Genomic DNA, 25,978 nt, shown 5'->3' with positions numbered 1-25,978 from the left:
GGTTTTGCGCACACGCTTCGCAACCAGTGTTGCAACATGAAGCGAAATATTCCTTTTGAAAGAAAATTTGAGAAATTTTAATACAAAATGAAAATTCGTTTCAAAATACCACAATTTCAGGGACATTGGACGACATCTGACTCTACATTATTACAGTTTATCATTTTAATAAATAAATAAATAAATTTATTTTATTTTATTTGCTGTTCCTTATTTCTGCTCCTTTGAATATTTATATTTTTGTTGAGTTTATTGTAAACCGCTTTTCTGCATCTGCCGATAATAGTAGCGATGGGGATTAACGACTTAAGAGACCATACACAGAAAAAACTGGTTTGTTTGGAATTACCAAAAAAGTTTGGTTGAGTTGTTTGGTTATGCTTTTTGTTTCCGATAACCAAATGTTACTTGTAATTACTAAAGCATTTTGTTTAAGAATACAAAAAAATTTGGTTAGACGAAATATGGTACTCGTAAACAAAATTATACACATTTAAGTGAAGAGAAACAAAACGTTTGGTTAAATTTACAATAAAACGTTTGGTTAAATTTACAATAACTAGATGTGTCATGGCGTCCGCACGTTCGAAAACCAAAATGCTGTATCTTTGAATGATCGCACGGTGAACTTCAGTGAATTTTGTGTCCGTCTTCAAGCAAGACAGTAGTTTGTCTATAGCCTGTTCTCAACGAATGTGCAAAGCACGAATGCGAGTGATTAAATCTGCAAATACAGTCTTTGTCTAGGCTAAGCCGTTCCTTTCTGAAAACTTTGTCGTCGGACTGAAAACACGGACAGCACGCAACAGAAGAAATGTTTGTTATCCCAAGATGAGATGGATGATGTTACTTGGAATCACTTGCCGACATTTTCCGAGGTAAGTGAATAATTATATTTATTTTCTTTTCACGCAGTCTCATCGTTGAAACGTGGTGTTAGTGAAGTTGTTGGCCCGAAGGATACTTCTCAGTATTAACTACGTTCATTATAGTAGAGTGATATGAATATATATATTCGTGTATATATGCACAGTTTAGAATGGATTACTTGTAATTTTCATCCACCTAATGAAAGTAGCACTTTTTTGTATTCACATAACCTTGTGAAGGGAGGTTCATTGCCATTATGTACTGTACACCTATACCTGGAAATTTCTTCATCTGGCGATCCTCACCAAATTAACATCTTCGAATATTTATGAAGATGGAAACTTTTTTAAGGTTTAGTATTTTCAAGCAATTACACCAATATGCATCTGGCATAAAATTTCGAGGTGCGTCTAAGGTAGCTTATATCAAATATTGTGTGTGTGTGCAGAATGAGTGTTTGTAGTATTGCAAGTTAGTTGCCACATGTTTTAAAGTGTCCCTAGGTCCAAACTTCTATCTCTGTAATTAAAGTTTTCTGCAACTTCCATCCAAATGCAAATTACAGAAAATTATAACCCTTTATTTGAAGATAATGTGTAACTTTCACGAGATCTTATTTCACGATGAGAGGATACTGCATGTAGCATGTGCCTTAAATTTTTTTTGTACTCTTCATTGTTATCAGAAATGATGATTGCACAGCAAGTTTCCTTAGTTGAAACTGTATGTGGTGAAAAATATACTTAAATCTACGTGTTGTGTGATAATTTACCATTCAAAATAGCTATTAGTGAATGAAATTGTTGGTCATGTTACGGTAATGCAGCCTGTAAGTACAAAAGAGCATTTCGGCAAAATATTATGTAAAGTAAAAAACTATTACTAAATGATGGATAATATTTCATTCAGTCATTGATTTACAAGTTAAATAACTTGCAGGAAAACGTAAAAATGAAGATTAATATGAGAGAGCCATTGAAACCTGCCTAACATACTCACCAGAGAAATTTTCCTCTGATTATTTTTTTAGAGAGGTACTAATGGTTTGGATTTTTTTCTTCAGAGGTACTAATAGAGAAATTTTGTACGATGTAGAGATGAAAAGTAATGTGACTTTCTGAATCTAGAACAAAAACTAACGGTACTACTTTACTATACCGGACACACCTATCTGATTTATTTCGCAATTTTTTACATTGATAACGTACTATTCTGCGTTGTAGAACATTTCTTTAGGTGAAATAATGGATTTCTAACGAAAATAATGTCTATTTCTTACATACGATAGCCCCACGAACCATCACTGGGAAGAGGTGTGCCTAGTAGGTTAGGTTAGGTTCCATTAGCACTCCTTTCGTTCAATTTAGCATATACGGACATCGGAATTACAAATTCCACGGCATCTTCCACACCCGGCAACAACTTCACGACGCATCCTCGACACATCATGTTGTAGCAGCAGCAATAGTGCGTATTGTGCTCTCGTGCAGAAAGCAAATGGCAGCAGCGGCAATAGCACGTCGGAAATAGATTTTCGTAGAAAACCACATGCATTCGCATTAAAATGGATCAAAACTACATTCCCGAACATCAACAACGCTACAGAAAATGATTTGCCTAAGTACTTTCTCCTGTAAATTTGAAGAAATCCATCTCCGGTATAGTAAAGTGTTACCAAACTAACTTCACCTGATGAAGCATGTCATTCTGTGTTAATAATTATATTGACCTTCATTTTTTTTATTATTTTATTCAAATTTTATTGTCCCTTTTGAGTGATTTAATGAAAGTTTTTGAGAATGAGTGAATTTTTTGTTTAAGAACCTGAGTACATTATTTTGACGACAACACTACGTTCTGTTCTTCTCGCCACCTGGTGAAAGTAAGCGTTCCTTTTTAGATGAGATTGCCTTGTATGAGATATTTATTTCTTTGTTAATATTGGTGAGAAGAGCAAACAGTGCTAAAAACCAGAAATCACATGGTCACATGTTGGAAGTACGTATTTACTGAAGTAATTTTAATGCTAACAGCCCTAAACCAGATTTAGGAACGTACCCCTTCAACGTAAGTCATGCGACACTTGCAGTAGCAGTACAAATTATCTTATTTGATTCTTAACAAAACTGCATCTCATGCAAAGAGTATTGTGCAGAACCCAGTATTCTCTAACGTGAATCATAATATGGTTCCAGAACAGCATGATTTAAAAATTCCGAAAACAAAGGCATCTAGATTCAAAACCTTTTGCAAATATGATTGTGGAATTCCTGGTGACAAAATATAACCACAATTCAACTGTGATTGCATATTCAAGTTAAACTTACATGTTAATTTACTAAATCACTTTGTGTAAAATTATGGAGAGTGTCACGGGAGTAACCATGTTTTCACCATTTTTCTGTATGTGGGAATTATTTTTGTGCTAGTGGTAATAACGTTAATACCAGTCTCACAAGACACTTATGATAAGGCACAGGATAAAGTTAAATTTTTACGTTGCTAGGTTAAATAAGATTACTTTTTTTGTGTATGAAATGCTACTGAATTGTAAGTAAAGGCTGATTTTGAGTGAGTAAGGTACAAATATATGTTGTCTGTTTATTCAAGTATAATCTCAATCTGAAGCTTAACCATTACAGTGCTGTTAAAAGTATTCTTAATTTTTTTTAAATGAAAAAAATGTACTTAGTGTATATGTATGTCTAATTGAACTAGCATTAGATAACTAGTTTCTCGGAACTTGAGCAGAACTATGTCTATTAGAAGACATTATATATCTTCATATATTTTCACAAAATTGTTTTCGACATTCAATGTTCATATTTATTGATTTGATTCTAGTTAACTTGTGTGTTTGACACAACTTAAATGTTTTGCAGGAAATTTATTACATAGATCTAAAGGCTCAAGGACCAAATAAAAAAAAATGAAATGAAAACTTGTGGATCGATACCAAAATACCAGGAAAACACTACGTAGAAGTGGCGTTTTTGGTGCTGTGAGACAGCGTAACCAGCATGAATCTTACACCAGTTCTGTAGATGGTTTGACAGGTAAGCTGGATAATTGAATATAAATGGTACTGTAGAAGTTTTTAATGTAGGTTTATTCTTCTGCACTATTATAGTAACTTGTATAGTTCATTGTTAACCTCAATATTGTGAAGCACATAATATTTCTTTTCTTGAATGTATATTTCTATTACCTTCCAGATTATGATAAAAACAACACTGACAGCAAAGCATGGTTTGATTACAATGTTGAGCCATGGAATTATGTGACTGAACACTGCAAGAAGACATTTGAATTGCCTTCGAGGCAAGAGTAAAACTGTACAGGAAATGTTATCATTGTGGCCAGCATTGAAACAATCCCAACCACACTGGTAAGCATATCTCAGACATGATTGTTCTTTCATTAGTTGAACGCTGGTTGCTGATTCAAAGTGAACTTTTAGCCCTGAAAACAAAGCGAAAGACAAACCCTGGTTGTCATATTTATCCCAATTTTTCCAACACTTCTGCAACCCATGCATTTTATTTTTTGTTCCTTCCCTAATTTAGCATCACCAATGGCACATTATAAATAAAGCACTCAATTGAAGCATACCACTGAAAAAAAGCTGTATGGTACATTTCAGTGATTGCGAGAACAACGGGTAAAACCTGTAGTATGTTACTGTACTACAATAGAAAAAACATAAAACCTTATGCAAGCCTGGTAACTCAGCACATTCCCAAAAGTATCATACATCGTTATTCGGTGGAATGCTTCAATTGTTGCGTAAATGTCTTGTAATATTTTTTTTTCTAATATCATGTGTGTGTGGTTGTAATTTTAACTGAATCCTAGGTAAGGATGCACAGAGGGCTTTTCTAGATGGTGTAGGTGTAGGTAGGACACAGAGGGGTGGGAGGTGAGTCCCCCAAGAAGGTTCTGTTCCCCTCATACATGGTTGAAACATTGATTGACCTCCTGGATGCCCATGGGCACGGGTATTTCATTGTGTTCCAACATTTACTTAATCAAATCACCATTAATTTTCAATGTTGTGAATGAACTACATATGAAATGAAATAACTGAAGACTAAAATTGGTAAACGTGAAAAGTGGCTGGTAGCCCTCTAAGTAGTTCAAAGGGCGTATAAAGAGGTCACTAGTGTGCATGTTCTTACGGGCTGATGTGTGGAACGATGCGATTTCCCAACACTTTCGTTTCTGGCACTTAATACATTTACCACTTTTAGTCCTCAACTGTATACAATATAAAATTTGTTTCAAGTGCACATGGGCAAATCAGTATTGTACCCACTGTTTAAAAGTTTGTATGAAGACCACCATTTTGCTTAGTGACTACTTTTTTTTTGTATGTAGTGGAAGTGGCCATGACAAACAATTTATTTATAAGTCATGGATATAATAAACAGGGTATATCGTTTTTTAAAAAATCATGTGGCAACTGAAGAAAATAATACCAGAAGTTGATTATTCGCCAAGCTGTAAAAAATCTTGTCTTCCCCATGCTTAGGACCAGCCATGATGGTGTATAGGGAGTGTGAGGGTAACACACCCCACAATTTCTTGATCTCGTCGAAAGTGGGGTGTTGTGATCAGCACCATGCCCCTGACCACCTTCACTCCCCATTGTTTTTCCCAGGTATACATGTTATTCGCTGGATCCACTTTGATAGTTGGGGAAAAATTCCCACGTTTTCCCATCCGGGAGTCGAGCCTGGACCCATCGCATGGTAGTCAGAGGAGTTACCAACTGAGCAACTATGTCTAAGCTGCAGAGATCATATTCCTTACGTTTTTAAAGGGGGGGTTGACAGATTTGTCTCAGTCACATTTCTGAAGTGCACTTATACGTCATTCATTTCATGGGGTCCATGGCAGAGTGGTTAGCACATAGTGCTACAATGCTAGGGGTTCTGGGTTCGAATCCTGGCCTGAGTATGAATGTTTGTGAGTGTCCATTCATCAATTTCATCATATCATCACTCATTCCTGTCTCTGCAGATTAGCCAAAAAGTGGCACAAAGAAGCCGAAATAAAATAAATAAAATCAATGCAAAATTTCTTGGGGCATTTTCAGAAAGCATACGCACTTGATGGTATGTGAAGGACTAAGGTAAGAATGTGAAAAACTCAAAAAGACATGTGGTGACATAAAAACTTTCTTTCAGAGGATACCTACCTTTTTTAGATTTTTAAAATGTATTTTAGGCTTAAATATTAACTTGAATCAAATACTTACAATTTCCCTTCATTCATGATCATTTTATCATCTGGAAGATATAGAAATAGTGTGAAATATGTGGACATATTGTGAACTTTTGAACTTTCCTTCATTGTACATATTAATAGTTGATTGTCACTTGAAAACACCAAGAATCAAATAATTTGCACTCAATTTGCACTGCAGATTTTTTCTTCCCAAGTTTTAATATTGTTTTCTATTTAAAAAAAAAGATTTGCCACATACAGCAATGAATGAGAAAAATAACCTCTGTCAATAGGCTAAATTGTAATGTTAACAATATTTTTTTCAGATACTAAAGCAGCTATAATACTGACTTGCTGTCAGTTGTGCTGCTCAACTACCCATTTAAGGCATAAAAAAACTACCCACTGTGAAGGCGTCTCAGGATAGCTTTGTCACATAAAGGTAACCATTAAAGCTTAATAACTTCTAAATTAATTATTTTGGGTGATGTTTGAATTGCAGATATATTAAGCAAATGTGACATCAAGAACAAATACAATACAATCCTACAAAAATAGGAGTTTCACATGCCTCTTGGTTTTGGTTTGAGTTGGTGTTTTAAGTCCACTTTATGCACAGTAAGGCTAATCAAGACTGGACCTACAGTTTTAAAGTGGGATCCGAACCACTGTGCCATGTGCCTCCACCGGGTATCGAACCTGGAACCCCTTGATTAAAAGGCCACGACGCTACCACTGCATCATCGGGGAGGTCTCCTGTATGTCTCTTTTACGCTATTTGTTGGTGTATCTTTATCAGTATTCTTCCATGATTCTATAAAGAAGTTAATTGATTTCCTCCACTTAATGTTTCATGAAACTTAGCATATACCCTCTGAAAATGTTTGGACTACAGTACTTCCCCTTAGCATCACACCATACCATGCATACACATGTAAAGTAAGGGGGTTAAATCTCCACACATTGTCTATATTTGCTACAGTTGAAGTGATGTGATCAGCATCACGTCTCAGTGGCATTTACCCCTCAGGTTTGCCCCCATGCACCCATTGATAAAATTCTAGGTGGATTGCATATAATTTCAGAAATGTAATACCAACAAGATCATCTTAAAAGTAAGGTATTACCAACTCTAGTCATTGTAATTTTGCCTCATGGGAACTCCATGTGCAGAGCTGAATAATAAATGTGTTACTTAAAGATTTGCAATGCATTTACTTTCAATATAAAACCAGTAAGGAAAATTGTGCAAAGTATTGGATACTACATTATGTTATGGTACTCAAGTAATGGAATGTAATTCTGGTTTGGAGAACATTAAAGGGGTGGGCGTGGGAATATTTTTCCACATATTGAGGCTTGCCAAAAAGTTTTAGGATGGTCAACGTACCAAGCTGTTTAATGCAAATGTCTCATATTATTCCTTACAAGTTTATACGTCGTATGCTTACGGAAACAGAGTGAAGGTAGTATTTTAGGTAGCTTATTAGATATGCAGAGTGTATTTGTTGTTAAATTGCATAACTAATATTTTCAATAATTCATTTCATAACTTGAAAGCCTGATAATTTTATGTATAAGCAATAATTATGTTTTCTTTTAGTTGTGTTGGTCCTTCCAGCTGTATTAATTTGACAAAAAATTTAATTTGTAGGGAATTGGAGATGTTGAGCAATTCATTGAAAACAAGAACAGAAAATTGGCATCATATGGTCTCACAAGACCTCTTGTGATATTGGTGGGACCTTCTTTGAGAAACATTACCCATGAGAGTGCTTGTGGCTTCTTCTTCAAGAATCTGTGTACAATATTTCTACAAAATGTGACATGCACATTATGTCTGTGAATACTTTATTCATGTGGAGGGGAATAAACAATGCGGTTGATAATATAAGACGTAAGCGAGTTACTAAAGATATATCAGTGAAACTTACTTGTAAAAATTCTATTAATTTCGGTGGCCTCTGCCACCATCCACTTGGGAACTTGATGCTTCACTGTTAGGTTGACTTCCGGTTTCTGTTGTTGTTTCCTCGACTACCGCTAGGGGTGCTGGTGTAGCCATTTTGTCTGCTGCGTGCAATGGGTTTGAGCTGTTGTAATAACGGGAGCCAAACATGATGAGCCTGATCGCTGTTCATATTCAGCTCGTGCGGAAAGTGCATAATGGCATGCGTCTCTTTGATTTTGGTGTCGATTAGGGTGTGTGATGTATGCCTAACTGAAACTTTTTGGATCCTGGGTTGGTTGAACTTTAGGTGCCTTGCTAGTCCAGTAGTGGGTTGGGATTTTTTTGCTTCTGCTAAGTGTTGTATATGCTCGTTGACAAATCTGATGGATCTGCCAATGTAGTTGCACTGACACTGGCCATCATATATACCCGGGTTGTTTAGTGGGGAAAGGAATGATCTATTGTGTTTGCTCAGGGCACTGGCTATTTTGTTTATTGGTTTGTGTACGAGTTTGATGTCACATTGTTCCAAGGTCTTGGCTAGGCTGTTGGATGTAGTCTGGTGGTAAGGGAAGGCAATCCATTTAGCTTTATCACTGCTGGCTGGGTGGAGTAAGTTAGGTTGTCGTACTTGCATTTCTGCTTTGCTGCACCATGTGGAGAGTTGATGTACTGTGTATCCATTTTGAACTCGTATGTCCGTCACTATGTTAACTTCTTCCTTCAAATCTTCTTCAATTGAACAGTGCGAGAAAGCTCTTCTGTAGAAGTTAAGCCATAAATTGGCTTTATGTTGGGGAGGGTGGTTGGAAAGGGAGTGAATATACTGGATTCCTGCTCCAGTTTTTCTATGTATGGCTTAAATTCTACAGAGGAGCTTTCTCGCACTGTTCAAGTGAAGAAGATTTGAAGGAAGAAGTTACCATAATGGCGGACATAGGACTTCCAAATGGATACACAGTACATCAACCCTCCACATGGTGCAGCAAAGCAGAAATACAAGTACGACAACCTAACTTACTCCACCCAGCCAGTAGTGATAAAGCTTAATGGATTGCCTTCCCTTAACACCAGACTACATCCAACAGCCTAGCCAAGACCTTGAATCAAACTCGCACACAAACCAATAAACAAAATAGCCATTGCCCTAAGCAAACACAAGAGATCATTCCTTTCCCCACTAGACAATCCAGGTGTATATGATGCCCAGTGTCAGTGCAACTACATTGGCAGATCCATCAGATCTGTCAACGAGCGTATACAACAGCACTTAGCAGAAGCAAAAAAAATCCCAACCCACTACTGGACTAGCAAGGCACCTAAAGTTCAATAAACACAGGATCCAAAAAGTTTCAGTTAGGCATACATCACACACCCTACTCGACACCAAAATCAAAGAGACGCATGCCATTATGCACTTTCCGCACGAGCTGAATATGAACAGCGGTCAGGCTCATCATGTTTGGCTCCCATTATTACAACAGCTTACACCCATTGCGCACAGCAGACAAAATGGCTACACCAGCACCCCTAGTGGTAGTCGAGGAAACAACAACAGAAACCGGAAGTCAACCTAACAGTGAAGCATCGAGTTCCCAAGTGGATGGTGGCAGAGGCCACCGAAATTAATAGAAGATTTACAAGCAAGTTTCGCGGATATATCTTTAGTAACTCGCTTACGTCTTATAATACTTTGATTGACCTAATTGGATTGTGATTTCTTGTGATGAATGCTCTTTCTTTTTAATGAAAACTATTTGCAGTGCTAGTAATATTGTGAAATATATTAATTCTTAACCTAGATGTAAGTGTAGACTTGTGATACGTAACAAATTCAGATCTGTGCATTTTACCATAGAGCACGAAATGGTGGTGTTATATTTGTAACAACCATTATCCAAGTTTTTCATCACTTATATTGCACTTAAAATTTAAGCACATGGTATATTCAAATGGTGTATTAAAATGTCGTAATGATGGATGTTTGAGACTTTATTGGCATAAAATAATTCATAAACCACCACAGGAGAACACATCATGCAGCTTGTGATATTGAAAATACTGCAAGTTCTGATGTGCCTGTTGAATTTGAAAGCAGCGAAGAAAGTAATGATCAGGATATAGATACACATCTTCAATTAACTGATGATGACTTATTTGGGGAAAACATTGAGCTGGAATGTGTAACATTCATTTCACAGCTGTATGCAAGGGCAGATTTAACTAGGTCACAGATCCAACACATTATATCAGTGGTAACCAACTTCTATGGGCCTCTATTGTCATCCCTACAAACAGAAGTTAAGGCAGCATTTCAGTGACCAAACCCAATAAAGTAAGAATCTGTGGTAAGAAAACTTGGTTCTCTGGAGAATGTTTTTGATGGCATGTCATGGGAATATTTAAGAATAAAGTATTTAGAAAGCAACAAATATTTGGTTAAGCCTGTTGAATATACATTATCTTAGGGACAAGATTAGGAAACAGAACCTTTTCTGGCAAGCGTATCCTTACTTCAGTGCAATCCAAAGGACATTTCATTCCCCTACATAATATTCTAAGTGCTTTTCTCTGTCTCTTTTGTATTTGAAAGAGTTGTCGATTATGTTGCACAGTTGTTGCAATCAGATATATTGTCAAATTTCATCGAAGCCAAATTATGGCAAAAAAGTTAGAGCTGTTTGAAACCAAAAAATTATTGCCTTTGTTAACCTATCTTGATGAATTTGAGACTAGCAATACACTAGAATCAAATGCAGGGATTAATAAATTAGAGGCAATATATGCAAGCATTCCATGTTTGCATCCCGAGTTCAATTCTCTACTGGAAAATATTTTTTTTTAGTTTCGCTCTTCCATTCATCGGACAGAGTACAATTTGGAAATAATGCTACATTCAGGGTCTTGATTCAGGAGTTGATATATCTTGAAAATGAAGGCATATCAATAAACACAGAACAAGAGGAAGAAATATTTTTTTTAGTATTGGACTTGTATGTGGAGACAACTTTGGGGGACTCCATGGTATTGTTATGTTGAAAGTTTCTCTTCTTTGCATTCATGTAGATTCTGTAAAATTTTCAAAGACCGGCTGCAACGCAGCATTGACATAGGTAATGAGGTTTTTAAGAAGTAGATGTAATTATAGTGAAGATATTGCTATCAAAAATTAATCTTCAACTGGTATTAAAGAAGAGTGTGTATTTAATGAAATTTCATCTTTCCATGTGACAGAAAAATATTCAGTTGATATAATGCATGATTTGTCTGAGGGTGTGTGTGTGTGTGTGTGTGTATGATCTCCTAAATGTCATGACATTACATTATAACTATGAGGCTCTTTACGCTTGTTGAATTCTCATATTCAAGCTCTAGATGTTGGTTTTAATGAACAAAGCAACAGACCACCAATAATTCCTTTTACGCTAAGTTTCAAGCATCAGTTGCAGCAGGTAGAACTATATGTATCCAAAGAGGTTTTAATACTCCCTTGATTTATTTTGGACCAGGTGCTGAAATAGAAACAGCATCTCTTGCCTATTTTGCAGAAATTTCTGATTTCTTGCTTACAAAGCTGTGAATAGGCTTAATCATGTATCTGCAAAGGGAACATTATACAAACAAGGAATTATATTAGTTAATGTCGTAACAGATGATTTCCCACAATTTGGTGAAATAAGTGATATTTTAGCTGACCAGGACTCTTCTGTTTATTTTGTGTGCAGCGAATTGAAAAAAAAACAGTTTAAATAAGCATATTCATGCATATAAAGTATGTATAACACAAAGATATACTTGTGTTGCACACAGTGCTCTCGTTGAACACAATCCAACATGTTTTGTAAATGTAAAGGATGACATGTCTGTTCAAGGAATGCCATGTAGCAAAATTCTTCACCTTTAAGTAAGTCTTGAAGCTTTCCTGGCAACGAATGATCGAAAATATTCTCTCTGGCTATTGACCAGGTGAGTTGTGGAAAACATTCCAAGCTTCTGAGAGCTAACGTCACTCTCATCTTCAGGGTAAAAGCTTGGAATCTTTTCCACAACTCACCTGATCGAAAGCCCAAGAGAATCTTTTCATTCTTCGCCTTTGTTCATATTTCCACTTTCATTATGTATGTATTATGTATGAATCCCTTACTAGATGACTTGTTTCCATTTAGCGACAACTTTGTTTCCTGTACCAACATTTTTATTTTTCATTGTTTTAATTTTTCAATAAATAACTGATCTTTACAAAGATTGATATTGAGTCATATAAAGTTTTGAGAAGTTTCATAATTCCTGCCACAGTATGGTACATGATCATTCTTAAACATGTTGTGAGGTATTTCTAATGATATGTTCATTTTGTAACCATTTGGGTAATTTTATTTTCTTCTCTGATGGCATATTTGTATTTACACATTGTACTCAGTGCAAGTAAGAAGACTAAGTACAAAGATTAAAATGTGATTGTTCTAATTGTATTTGATGTCCAGTTTATGTTTGAAGTATTTTTTTTAATTATATTATTTTAAAATGCTGCAACTTGTGCATTTTATTTTATCCTGATGTTATTTCTTCTCATATGATATTTTTGTGTTTCTTTAAGCATTGCATGCTCATGCAATGAAGAATTGAGATATAAATTGGTCCTAATTGTATATGAATTTTATATGAAGTATTTTTCCTATTTTCATATTCTCTGAATAAGGTGTAACATGCATCTTATTGTTAATTTTTTCTCATGACTTTATTATTTCTGTAAGGAAATTACATTGAAACATTTGAAAATATTTGTTTTACATGGATGTACATATTATGTTATGAGAAAATTTAAAAAAAAGTTTATAACTGAAAAAGTCTGTAATTAAAAGATCCATCGAATGGTCTCATTTGATTTCCCTTGCGCAGCTTGATCTGTGATCATGTGTGAAGTGGCCAACTTAAAAACTTTTACTAGTTTTTATGTTCAAGGTCTGCCCTGAAATGGGGAAATCTGCATTCTTTTGCAGAGGCTTATTCTCCTACGTTATCTGGTATACCATCGGTAAACAAACTTGTTATACTGTATAGAAATTGTCGGAAAATTTGAAATTATCGATCATCTGTTGTTTTTTTTACTTGCATGCCTGCCTTGTTTTTTTTAAATTCATTTGTATCTAATTAATATATAATACATACATACAATAAATAAGAATTGTGTAAAATTGGGCCAAATTTTCAGCATACGCCACAGTTTTCTTGTTTATGGTTTCTTCATGAATTTGTTTTTTTAGCACTAAGGATGCTAACATTCCAGCTAGTTAAACTATGTAGTCATGTTTAACATATTTACCAAATTTGGTAATTGAGAATTTGTTTCCTCTAGACAAATAATTTGGAAATGATAAAAATATTGCATGGTAAAATTAGCTACATTTAGTAATTCTGAATAAATCATTGTGTTATTCTAAACAAATCATTTGGTAAACATAAATATAACTGCTTGGTAACATCAGGCAAATTTAGTAGATTTTACTAAATTATTTTGTTCCTGTAGCAAAATATTTGGTAATGATAAACAACAATTAACCAGGTTTGGTAAATTTGATTAAATTATTTTGTTACCCAAAACAAATCATTTGGTACCCTTAAGTAAATACATTTGGTAAAAGAAGCAAATTTGGTAATTTTGACTAAATTATTTGGTTTTTCTAAACAAATGGGCTAGATTTGGTTAGATTTACCAAAATAATATTTGGTATTGGTAACCAAAAAATTGTTTATGACAAACAAATAGAACTTGACCAAATCTTTTGGTACTGGTGAACAATTGTTTGGTTGATGCCTATTTAAACAAACTATTTGTTCACCACTAACATTTTTTTGGTTAATCCAAACAAACATTTTTCTCTGTGTAGTGCGGGGACAGAAAGTGTTTATGGGGGGACATCACTGCTCCCCAAGCTCCCAGTCTTTATTCCGCACAATCTGACACACAAAAATGAACATGTGTTAGATTATTTCTGGGTTAGGCCATTTTCTCCCGTTCGTTTCCTCTACTATACGGTATGTAAACATATAGGAAAATAAGATGTTGCAAGTTGCATAAATTATGTGTAGTTCGCCAGCATGCATGACACGAACCTTAGACCCTTTGATTCTGAGGTGATAGCAATATTAGATTTTTGTAAAATAGAAGTAGTTCTACAATATTTGAATTAACAATGGCTACAGAAATGAAAAAGCTTCATAATTCCTTTTCTCAAGCGAACCAACATGGGACATATTTGACCAAGAATGCTTCAACTCTCTATGAGTTTACTTTTGTAACAAACAAGCTTCTTTACGTGTGTAGTAAATCTAGCCTTGATTAACGTACGTATTTGTGCTAGACTTTGTTTTATTGTTTTGCTTATTGATCGAACATTTTTGTTCATTTTAATACAATGCTCTCAATACTTTTTATAAGACTTGGTCATCTCTATTTGGCGTGGGGCACCTGCCCCTTCCACTCAACCCCCCCCCCCCATGGTTGGGTCTCAGTCAAAGGTAGACGAGTGTCAGGGTTACATTTCAAAAAGAGTAACTGTTAGTTGTGCACCCTAAAATTTGGGGTCTCAGCTTCACAAAGAATCACGTTATATAGTTCGTGTACTCTTTTGGGCAATAGTTTATGGCAGGAAATCTGTCGAAGCTTGTGGTCACTATTATATAAATATTTCGGAACCACGAGGCCGCTTGCGGTGGCACGCGTCGCACACTCCTACCGGTGGCTCTGTCAACTATGGATTCTACCCTGACAATGTCCCTTATTTAAGAGGGCGGTGGAGTTTGGTGAAGGTCGCCGTGAAAAGCGCTTAAATTTAACATTTTTTTTTTTTGTCGAATATAACGTTTTAGGTCAAAAATTTGCCGGAAAACACGTAGTAGATGTGAACTTACTTTATGAAACTTTGAGTACTTGACACATTTATGCAATTTCAATTTGATAAATGTGCACAAATTGCATTATTTTTTTTTTTCAATTTCCCACAAGAAAATACGTAAATAAGTACAGAATAGTTTTGCGATTTGCGGGTAGCACAAACGAAAATGGCCATTATGATGCATACTAACGTAATGCTCAATTCTTTTATGACCAATCTAGAGAGTGCTTTTCTTTCAAAAGACACTTGCACAGCCAAAAATAATTGTTTAAAAACTCATGTATTATCAACGGCGAAAGATACGGCCGCCAGCATGTTCTGAAATCGCAAGCGGTTCGCCACTTGGCCACTAGATGACTCTGTTGCAAAATTGCCCTAGGCTGACGGGGAGGGCTAGTTCGCGCGGGTGTTTGAATCCTCTGCACAGCTGGGTTCCGTCCCCTCGTCGGCAAAGGTCTCTTGGCTGTCACTGCTTGAATTATTGCCTCTTTCCCAGGCAAGAAACCAAGAAAGCAGGAAGAACATCTGTTTGTGTATGTTTAGGTGTAGAGAAGCAGAGCATATTTACCGTGAATTGGAATCAGTGACACTTTATATCGAACCCTACCGCCAAGGACGTATTTTGAAAGACTTATTAAGTTCAAAATAATGAAAATAACTAAATAATATAATAACTACAATTAAATAATGAAAATATACTTATTTAATAGATGGTTACTTATTTCCACAGAACTTATTGGAAGGCAAGGCAAGGATTATATTGGGATCATACGACTTTGAATGATAGTACCAAAGAAGATTTATTACTACGTATAGGGATGTGACGAAGCTGAAAATTTACCAATGCCGATGTACTCACCGATAATTTTTGGAACCGATGCCGATGCCGATATTTAACCGATTCCAATACATAAGATTATTAAACAGAAATGGGATGTTATTTTCAGCATGACAAAAATAAATTTGCTATGTACATTTCTATTGCATATCATATGATTTGCATCTACAAAATGTTATGTGAACCTTTAAGAAGAACATGGATTCTCAAGAGATTAAACATTAGTAGACAAGCAGTTCTTTGAAATGCAAAATGAATTCCTGTTCTGCCAGATTCAACTTCAGAAACACGGGATTTGGAAGCACTTCAGGAAGTAACCTACTTCTTCTCTTATCTCAAATCTGTTGAGCAACATTGAACACTCAATCACTGAATACTGATGCAGCAGGTATGCCCAAGTATTTTCTCAGGACTTGCTTAAGGTTTGAATATTCATTTTTGAATTTCCAATACAACAGCAGATCCTGGTTCAGCAATGTACTGTTTTATTTCCGATTTATAGTTAGGTTGATCCTCTGAATGAGTTTGCAATAATTTTATTACAAAAACTCTACAATAATGACTAATCATAACCAAATTTTCAATAAATCTTACAAAACTAGAATATAAAAGTTAGAAGGTAAAAACTCTAGTATAATCTGTACCGGTTTAAATATCGGATTTTTGCCGATTCCGATACCGATGCCGATGTGTCAATTTCGGCCGATTTTCATACATCTGTAATCGGCTTCGGCACATCCCTAACTACGTATAATAATATGCATAAAATATTACCAGGAATTTTACTTTTCGTCAATTGAATCTAACATCCTTTTTTGATATTCAATAAATATTAAATTCTTTATCTACTTCACTTTAATTTCCTTGCCAGGACAGTTCCTTTATTTATTTTTATTACAAATTTTGCCGACCTTAACTACACGTAAGCCAGAATGAATACATGATGTTATATCACTATCGTTATACCGCCTCTTTACCTATTCATATAATAAAAATATATTAATTAATTTGAATATGTCAATTAATACTACTTTAATTAATTTAATGTAACCGTACTTATTTTAACTTAACATTATTATTATTTTGAGACATTAGGTGAGGACCTCCCTCCGAAATATATACTAGATACATGCCTGCCTACCGCGTCCGATTTGAATAAAATGTAGAAAAGGCGGCGAGGGGAGGGGGGGAGTAGCGCTTCCTCTTTTTGCATTTCGACAGTTTTTACCTGATATGTATTATTTTGTGAGTCAACACTGTAGTCAGGAAATACATGTATATACACACATGCACACATAATTGATGATTCGCAAGGAAACTTCGTTAAATTCCCATGTTTGTTCCGCTCGCAAATCACATCCTCTCCAAGTTATAATATTGTCGTTGCTTACATATACGTGTGTGTATGTATATGTATGTGTGTGTGTGTGTGTGTGTGTGTGATGGTGTGTGTGTGTGTGTGTGTGTGTGTGTGTGTGACATAGAACATCACTACTTCCAAGCATAAAAGACCATGTCGTAGAGATGCTCTGAAGGGAATTCTATTCTTAAAACGCCAATCAGAATAAGGGATCAGCACTTATGTATATCTTGTCCCGCAGGCATGTGACCGGGGGGGGGGGGGGTTGAAGCTGAAGACTGTTCCGAATTCCTACAAATATGTCCGTCTACGGGACGCGCTCAGGTTCGAGTCTCCTGGGGGAAACGTAACAACTTTTCTCCTGAGATTTCGGCCTGTGTATGGGATCGGTTGCCACCCACGCCACCCACCATCGTGAGGAGATTCGGAAGCTATGAATGAGTCACGGAAACCTACAACAAAGATTAGGGGTTCGTCGTGCTGACCGTACGTAACTTGTTGGACTGGAAGTGAGGCCTGCAGTCGGTAGGTGGGCCCTGGCCCTCAGGGGCTGTAGCACCACGGGTTTACTTACGTATATTCCTTTTCCGGAATGTCTGGAGTAGCGACGCGCAGAGGGGAAAGCTTGTGGGCGGGGCCACACTACGTGGGGAAGGGTGCAGAATGCAGAATTCCTCTAGTAGGCTTGCGAGCTGTCATGTTTACTACAGAACTACTGGACCAGTCGAGTCGCCCCCTCCCGCGCGGTCCCCTCCCCTCCGCGCGTTCATTGGACGAGGCACACAGCCGCAACGTGCGCTAAGGACGCGTTCGCGTTCTCTTACTCCAGACATTCCGGAAAAGGAATATATATTGGCGTAGCCATGTGTGGGTCCACAGAGGCTCGGCCTCTCCTCGAAATTCTGTCATTTTATTTTGACCAATTCACTGGGAATTTTTTAAGAGTACTTTGTAACACGTATAGTGCTGATCATGAAGATCATACTATAATTAGTTGGACTGAAATTTCACTTGGGAAGCAATCAATGAACATTGGGAAGAATCACAATAGGAGAGAGTAACTAATGTGAATGCAGGAACTTGTTAAATGCAACTGGTTATATGTTTTCACAGGGGATTCACATCACCACCGAGAATTTGTCCCCACCCTTGGCCGATTAGCCGGCTCCCGTGGCGGAGTGGTTATCTCATTTCGCTACGACGCCAGTGGTCCCGGGTTCGAATCCGGTCTAGGCATACGTGTCCTTCGTGAGCGTCTCTTCATCGATTTCATCATATCTTCATTAGCCAAGAGTGGCAGAAAGGCGAAGTAAAATAAACAAAATCAATGAACCTTGGCGGATTAAAGCTGCTGTGAACTCCAACGATGAGAAGTGTGCAAAGGGACTTAATTCAGATCATAACAAAGAAAACTACTTCATCAAAGTGTAAGTTCAATATTAAACTATTGTTTCCTGACATCTTTGTTACTACTGTACATTTTGTTACATTGTTTTGTCCGTCTTTCTCCTTTTCAGTTTTTCTGCATGTTATTACGCATGTCCACGTGTCCTCTTTTTAAATTCCAGGTAGTATCGCTCCTGCCCATCGCTAATTATTATAGGGACTCTATTCGTTAATAGTTGAAATAATAATTGTTACTAATTTTTGCCTTATTATTATTATTATTATTATAACGACTTTGTATATAAATAAACACCCCCTTCAAAAAATACTTTCTTTCATCTGATATTCTGGTATCCGGTAAAAATGGCAAATGGAAAAAATGGCCAAAGTGAAAATGGCAAATCGTAACAATCCCTAAGATTGTATGTTTATTTTATTAAGTCTCTCTGAACGCTTCATGTTGACCAGGGCATTCACTTGTTTTTCTCAGCTGTCTCAAGCCTCTTAGGCATGTTTACAATGCATTGTGTTGTGCCATGCAAACCTCCTGAGCATTCAGGAAACAGGTAATACTTCTGGTTATGGTGTCAGCGGTTTGCATGGTAGCAATTATGATAATCACACGATTCGGCGATTCGGCATCGAGGAAGAGCTCGATGGCCAGGGAATATAGAGGTGAGACAAGCTGGGAGGTGACTGACTTTGGAGATGGAGTAGAGAGGGAGAAGGTGGTCAGCAAGGCAGGAGGTCGATGGTGGAAGCACGCTTTGGTCAGCATAGGAGAGAAGCTTACAGAGGACTTCGCTATTTTCATTCAGCTAAAGACATCAGATAGACAGGTAATTATCCTACACCCAGCCATGATACAGGTTCAACGGTTCACAAAATCCAACGAGTGACCATTGTCTTTTCAGTAGTTTAATTCCTTTGTGTAATTTGTACCTTTCGCATGCCAAGCAATAACTCGTCATGTCAATGACGAGTGGTCTCATCAAGAGGATGAATGATGAGTAGTTTACATCACCCCATCAATTAACTGGTTCAGATCCCATCATTCTTTAGAATGACACGAAATGGAAAAATGGCGAAAGTAGAAATCACAAACAGAAAGCAAATGATAAATAATTCATATGTAAATTGTAAAAACGAAAAATATTGATGCTGTGTTTAACAAAATCAATATTTCTTCACCTTTGATTTCGTCACTTTAAAAACTGGACACAGTGATTGTATATACCGACGCCACAGTGTCTTCAATGGCGGCGGTTTTTCAAGATGGACAAATTTTGTTTCAGTATTTGCAGCTTCCTGTGCAATACATCGGTTTTTATGAGTTTCAGGCGGCCCTGGGGGCCTTATTGTGTATGTACCCTAAACATGTTTCTCTTTTTACTGACAACACTACGGTGTTTTTCAATCTCCGGCGTAGAGTTTGTCACTACCCGGAGTTAATGTTTGTTTCCTATGTTGTGTATAACCTTTGTAGCTATGATGTGTACTTTGTATTTTCTGAATTTAATAAAGCGGACGGCCCTTCGAGGGCCTCCGATCCCATCGGGGGCCGCAGCCAATGACGGGCCGCCACCCGGTGGCGTCCTTAGTGACGTCATTGGGTGAGGAGCGTCAGTTGGTTTGCTGCACTCGAGGGGAGAGGAGGTCGCCCGGGGGCTCTCCAGAATGAGAGACAACCAGGACAATATTGATTCACCTTGGGTTTCGTCACCTTTTACTCTATTCAGTTAACAATATTTATTCACCTTCGATATTGTCGCTTTACATGCATTGCAACTTTAGATTATGTGCTACTGCTCGTAAGAAATTCTGCAATGTTCTTTTGTTATATATCACTGTCGATATAAATTACCCTAGTTTTCTTCTCTAGCAGTTGTCAAGTACTATATAGTATGGAATGTTCTCTTATACCGTCCAAAATTAAATCTAGTGTTGATTTCGAATATTCATATCATTAGGACACTTGGCTATCATTCATTACAGCATCGTAATCAGGTGGAGGATTATGGTCGTAAGAACACACATGATTTTGTTTCAATAAATTTATTTTTAGAATTCCTCGGAAATGCGAATGAGAACACGGACAACCTTCTTTGTAATACACCGATCGGTTTCAGAAACATGAATTTTTACAATACGTTTGCAATTGTAATTCACCCCCCCTTCTTAAAAGTAGAATGTTTTAATTATGTTAGTAATCATTAAAAGAGTACCTCAATACCATCCCGAAGTATGATAATTAATATTTCCTCCTAAATGGCCTCCCCGATGGCGCAGTGGTAGCGTCGTTACCTTGTAATCAAGGGGTTCCGGGTTCGATAACCGGTGGAGTAACATAATGGTTCGGATCCAACTTTAAACTGTAGGTCCAGTCCCGATTAGCCTTACTGCGTATAAAGTGGACTTAAAACGTCAAATCAATCAAAGTAATAAAACACTTTCCCTCTCTGAACCTCGCGTAGAAATGATAGCGGCAGTTTGCTTCGGCCAAGACCCGAACATAACCGAAGGGGCACCGAGGATAACTAATTCTCTCATTCCAGTTCAACAGATTTTCCTTTACATATCATATCTCTCTTTCCAAAGTCCCAGTGTTGTTTATTATCTATCGACAGAGGATTGTATCACGTGTTCACGAAATGGAGTTCTTCCGAGTTTATAAAGTAAATGTTAGCCAGAGTTATCTCCACAATTGAGGTCACAGGTTATAACGCGATAATCGTATAGAGAGGATTTTCAGACGAATCATTATCTACACTACATATAAAGTTCTGTGTCTAGCTGTGAGTGTAGCTAAGAAGAATGTCAACAGCAGCCTACAAAACATGTTTCTCTTCTGCGAAAGAGGTGGAGGAGGAAGAATTAGAAAGTCATCCGATAATCTGCAGAGTTGAAGAAGTTGAAATGAGTGTGAAAATGAGTGTGGGCTTAAACGTAAACGTCAAATGATGAGCGAACGCTCGAAAAAGATCTGCAGAAAACGAAAAGTCGTGTGTGATCTGTGTAAGGAGACAATTTCACAAGAAGACCAAGAGGATCACAAGGTTCAGTGTTAACAGCAGGTTGTGGAATACGAAATGGAGTGTGGTGAGCAAACCGATCACTCTAGTTTGCCTGAACACTTGGACGAGGACTGTTCCAAATCATCAACAACCTTTGACAAACAATATGGGAAGAAATCTGAAATGTGCATCTGCGAGAAGTGTATGAAGGAAGTGAAATCAGAGAATACGGATTTTCATCTGAAAGAGAAGTGCGTGATGCGTGAGGTACAGTGCGTTTTCTGCGACTCGTTCGTACCGAATAATTCGTTGGCCAAACATTACGACATCTGCGAATCAGCACTTGTACGCTGTGGCAATAAATGTGGAGTTAAAATATCGAGGAAAGATCTTAGTGAACACTATCGAAACGAGTGCCCGAAAACACTGTTAGCGTGTGAGCATTGTGAGGAGAAATTCGAGAGACAGTTGTTGGAGGATCACCACGAGGAATGTGTGAAGTTTCCGATTCCTTGTCCTGAGAGTTGTGGTGTTGAAGTTGCCAGAGAAGACATGGAACGACATTTGGATGAAGAATGCCAGAAGCTCTTCGCTGCGTGTGCTTACAAGGGAATGCAGTGCGGCTATGAAGGTTTTCCTGCAGGGATGACGCAACATGTGAAGGAAGACGTGGCGCTTCACGTGGACCTAATAAAAACCATAGTCGAAAATCTTCAAATGAAATTCGAGAGTGAAAGGAAAAGAAACGAAGATATGAAATGCACATTCGATAATCTTCAATTGAAGTTAGAGAGTGAGAAGAAAAGGAATCAAGAAGTAAAAGGCATAGTTGAAAATCTTGAAATGGAATTAGAGGGTGAGAAGAAAAGGAATCAAGAAGTAAAAGGCATAGTTGAAAATCTTGAAATGGAATTAGAGGGTGAGAAGAAAAGGAATCAAGAAGTAAAAGGCATAGTTGAAAATCTTGAAATGGAATTAGAGGGTGAGAAGAAAAGGAATCAAGAAGTAAAAGGCATAGTTGAAAATCTTGAAATGAAATTAGAGAACGAGAGGAAAAGAAACGAAGAACTGCAGATGCAGATAAAGGAATTAAGACAGGCCAGTTTTTTGTGGAGATAGAAAAACTAAGAACATTCTAAAGATGTGTAGTCCCCCCTTTTACAGCAGTAAGCACGAACACAAATTAAGAGTGATGATGTTATACAGTGGTAGTGGCGTGGCGTGACTTTTTAAAAGTGTTACCGGCTATCAGTACGACAATTATGCCTGCTAGACGTTATTACAACCCCCCCCCTTTCGGTAAAGAAAACATGTCTTCGAGCTAGATGTTTGTTCATTTCGTTCTTGTTTTGCAATCAGCACAGTGATTTAGCCACTAACACTCCTAGAAAGAACTACCACTCATGAGACAGTTACAGATAGGATTGCAGATACCTAGGTAGACAGTTCGAAATTTATAGGATTTAACGCGGTGAAAAAACCCCTTTATTCTGCAACCCCCGTTCCTCGTAATCACTCCTGATGTTTCAAAGATTGATTGATTGATTGATTGATTGATTTGGTTTATTTTCCTTTGACTGCATACGAAGGGCAGAATCTGATGCTCAAAAAGTGTTAATTTATAAGTGAATGAATTTTCTTGTTTAATATGGGAAAATGTTTATTGTATATATACAGACAGAGAGAGAACGAGAGATATAGAAAGAAGAAGAATATCAACATTAGATCGTAAAAGATTAGTATTGTTCTCAAATCTTCATCGAAAGGTTCGGGGAACTTCCCAATTTTCACCAGATACCTTTGTTTATCTATGTTGCTTAATAATTTCAAATGGTCCATGATTCTGTATACAATCTTTTATAACAAAATAACCTTCAAGATAATATTTATCCCACTTGTTCATGTTGGGAATTTGGTCAAATCACAAGTTTTTCTATTTCCACTTGCGATAATCGAATTGTATGATCGATTTGTTTCTTTTTCTTTACCCAGGAATATCGCCTCCTTTTCTGAAGCCAGTCTTCAAGTTCAAATAGATGTGACAACAAATAAATTTTGCAACGTCGCGTTGAATACTATACGTGATTTTCCTCCAACTTCCGTTTCTGAACTTCCTTTCCATTGTGAACCAACATCCGTTGCTGTGCACGTCAAGCTTCAATGAAGCCAACATGAAGTATTCCCTCAAATTGACATTACAACTTGAAGGAAAGTTTCAGGTATATGTCGTTTGTATGTAATGAACGCGCACCAACCATTGTTTGTGCCTAAACGAAGCCTGCTAAAGAGAGTATTATTATTGAATGAATTTGTTTTTAACCCTAGCTTACCCATGCCGTACGAGAAAATTACCTGGGGGTAATATGATAATATTTCGTTAATGCTTCTTTTTTATATAGAGAGGCAGTTGTTTATTAATTAAAATAATTACTAAAAAACATCATTACCAACCAATTGTACACTGTCACTGTCGTGAGCGTCTCGAATAACAAGCATTCAAAGATTGCGCCTGACACGATCATGAAGTGCGTTTTGCCTCCTATTTTCATTTCAGTTAACTTTTTTTTATAAAACTAATACAGAATATTGTCCTCCTCCGTGACCGTGCGGTCTAAGGCACCTTGCTTTGGACGGCGGTTGCGGGACGGCATGGGTTCGATCCCGGGTTCAGTCTCCGGTAATTTTCGGCCTGTGTATAGGGCCTGTGGCAACCCACCATCGTGAGGAAAGTGGGGAGCTCCGAGTGAGTGAGCGTAATCCGGTCACGAAGTCCTACAACGGCTGGGTGTTGGTCGGGCCGACCACCCGTCCCCCTAGTCTGGCTGCAGATCTCCACGCACCCCTGGTGCCCCGCGTGGGAAGGAGGCCAGCAGTCGGTAGGTTAGCCTTGGCCCAATATTGGGCTGTAGCGCTATAGGTTTTTTTTAAATACAGAATATTGAGAACACCGTAAGGAAGAATGTAATATATTTTCAATTTTCTTCTAAAAGTTTTAACAGTTGAAATTTTGATTAAAAGGCAACGACACTACAACTACGTCATTTGGAGTTATTATAATTATTATTGGCTGAATATACACATGGATCTGATCATAGGCCAATTATTTAACCATGAAGCAAAGTGACCAACTCGAACCCGAAAATTCGGTTGCGATATCGGATGCCTCCCCGAATGCGCAGTTGTAGCGCCGTCGCCTTGTAATCACACATGCACACATGCAGTTAGCTCATTCATTAATTTATATTTAATAACAATGTTTTTCAATTTCATGTGAACTGCCGATCCGCACCAGAAAATTTTTTGGCCACGCTCATGCTTTAATTCGATTATTCTAGTCAATAGTCGACGCCATCGATTAACATATATCAATTGTTCAGGAAGTACTAAAAGGGGAAGACAAATTAAGTGGATTGACAGTAATAAAAATGGCAGCCAAACGATCGAAAGTACACAATTGATATATATCTAACTTTCAGTACCTCAGATGTAACCAAGTTACAAGAATATAATTTGTTCCACGTATCAAAGACATAAAATACCAATTTCTTCCTACAATACGTTGTGGATTGACCGGTATAATTTTATATCTTGAGTTAACAACCGCTCCATTTGATATGTATTGATTGCAGGCACCATTGCATCACACAAATATAAGATTTTATGCATTTTATGAAAGAAGTATGAGATGTTAATGAAAATATATACTTGATAACTCGAACGACCTATCTGTCTGTCAGTGAGAGTACAAAAAATAACTAACAATCGGCACTATGTCTCTCTATTTATAGGCGTGCGGAGATCCTCTGATTAGGGAATCAAAAGGCTTGATGAAAGTTCAATCGGGGAAAAAACCCTCAGTCCATCTCACTGTTTTAGATTTATTGTATTGATGGTTATCAGTGGCGGGGATTAGGGAGGGAGGGGGGCAAACTGCATTCACACTTCTTGCTACCTTTGCCTGCGCACTATTATTATTATTATTATTATTATTATTATTATTATTATTATTATTATTAATGCCTTGTTTTAAATGGCGGAGTTAAGGCCGTACAAAGCCTTTTCTTCCACTCAACCATACATTTAAAATTATACATTATTATATTATACACAAAGTACACTAAGTCATTTCACATAGGTCCACACACACACATTATACTCATACACACAAGTCTTAAAGCCCTGAATATAACACACAAAATACAAAATATATAATACACAAAAAAACTAAATATGGAATGAAAGAATGCAAAATTTAAAATTGTATTTAAGTAACTGCAAGGTATTTTAAGAATTCGTTCACTAGCACATGCTTTTTAGTCTGCTTGACAGGGGAAGATCTAACGACTACTCTGAAGAGAGTGGCGAACACGTCTGCTAAAGGAACCGACGGAGCTTACTGCTCTAGAGCTTTCTGGCAGCTGATTCCATAGTCTT

At 37.1% G+C, this 25,978-nt stretch overlaps 1 protein-coding gene and 1 long non-coding RNA gene across 3 annotated transcripts in view; both read left to right on the top strand.

Moving 5' to 3' along the window:
* The window catches only part of LOC145980618 (TNF receptor-associated factor 4-like), a 101,650-nt gene that overhangs the window by 62,755 nt on the left and 12,917 nt on the right, over positions 1-25,978 (top strand). The window lies entirely within an intron of this gene.
* Positions 783-7,886, top strand: LOC145980978 (uncharacterized). Of its 2 annotated transcripts, none has more exons than XR_014440908.1 (4): positions 783-878; positions 3,753-3,926; positions 4,086-4,258; positions 7,754-7,886. It is a non-coding gene; the product is annotated as an uncharacterized LOC145980978 (long non-coding RNA). The 2 variants fall into 2 exon arrangements; XR_014440909.1 differs by lacking the exon at positions 7,754-7,886 and adding an exon at positions 6,426-6,480.

Source organism: Lepisma saccharinum, chromosome 28, assembly GCF_977018435.1.
Source record: "Lepisma saccharinum chromosome 28, izLepSacc3.1, whole genome shotgun sequence".
Taxonomy (NCBI): Eukaryota; Metazoa; Arthropoda; class Insecta; order Zygentoma; family Lepismatidae; genus Lepisma; species Lepisma saccharinum.
The sequence above is the reverse complement of the archived record's forward strand: the minus strand, read 5'-3'. Positions and strand labels throughout refer to the sequence as shown.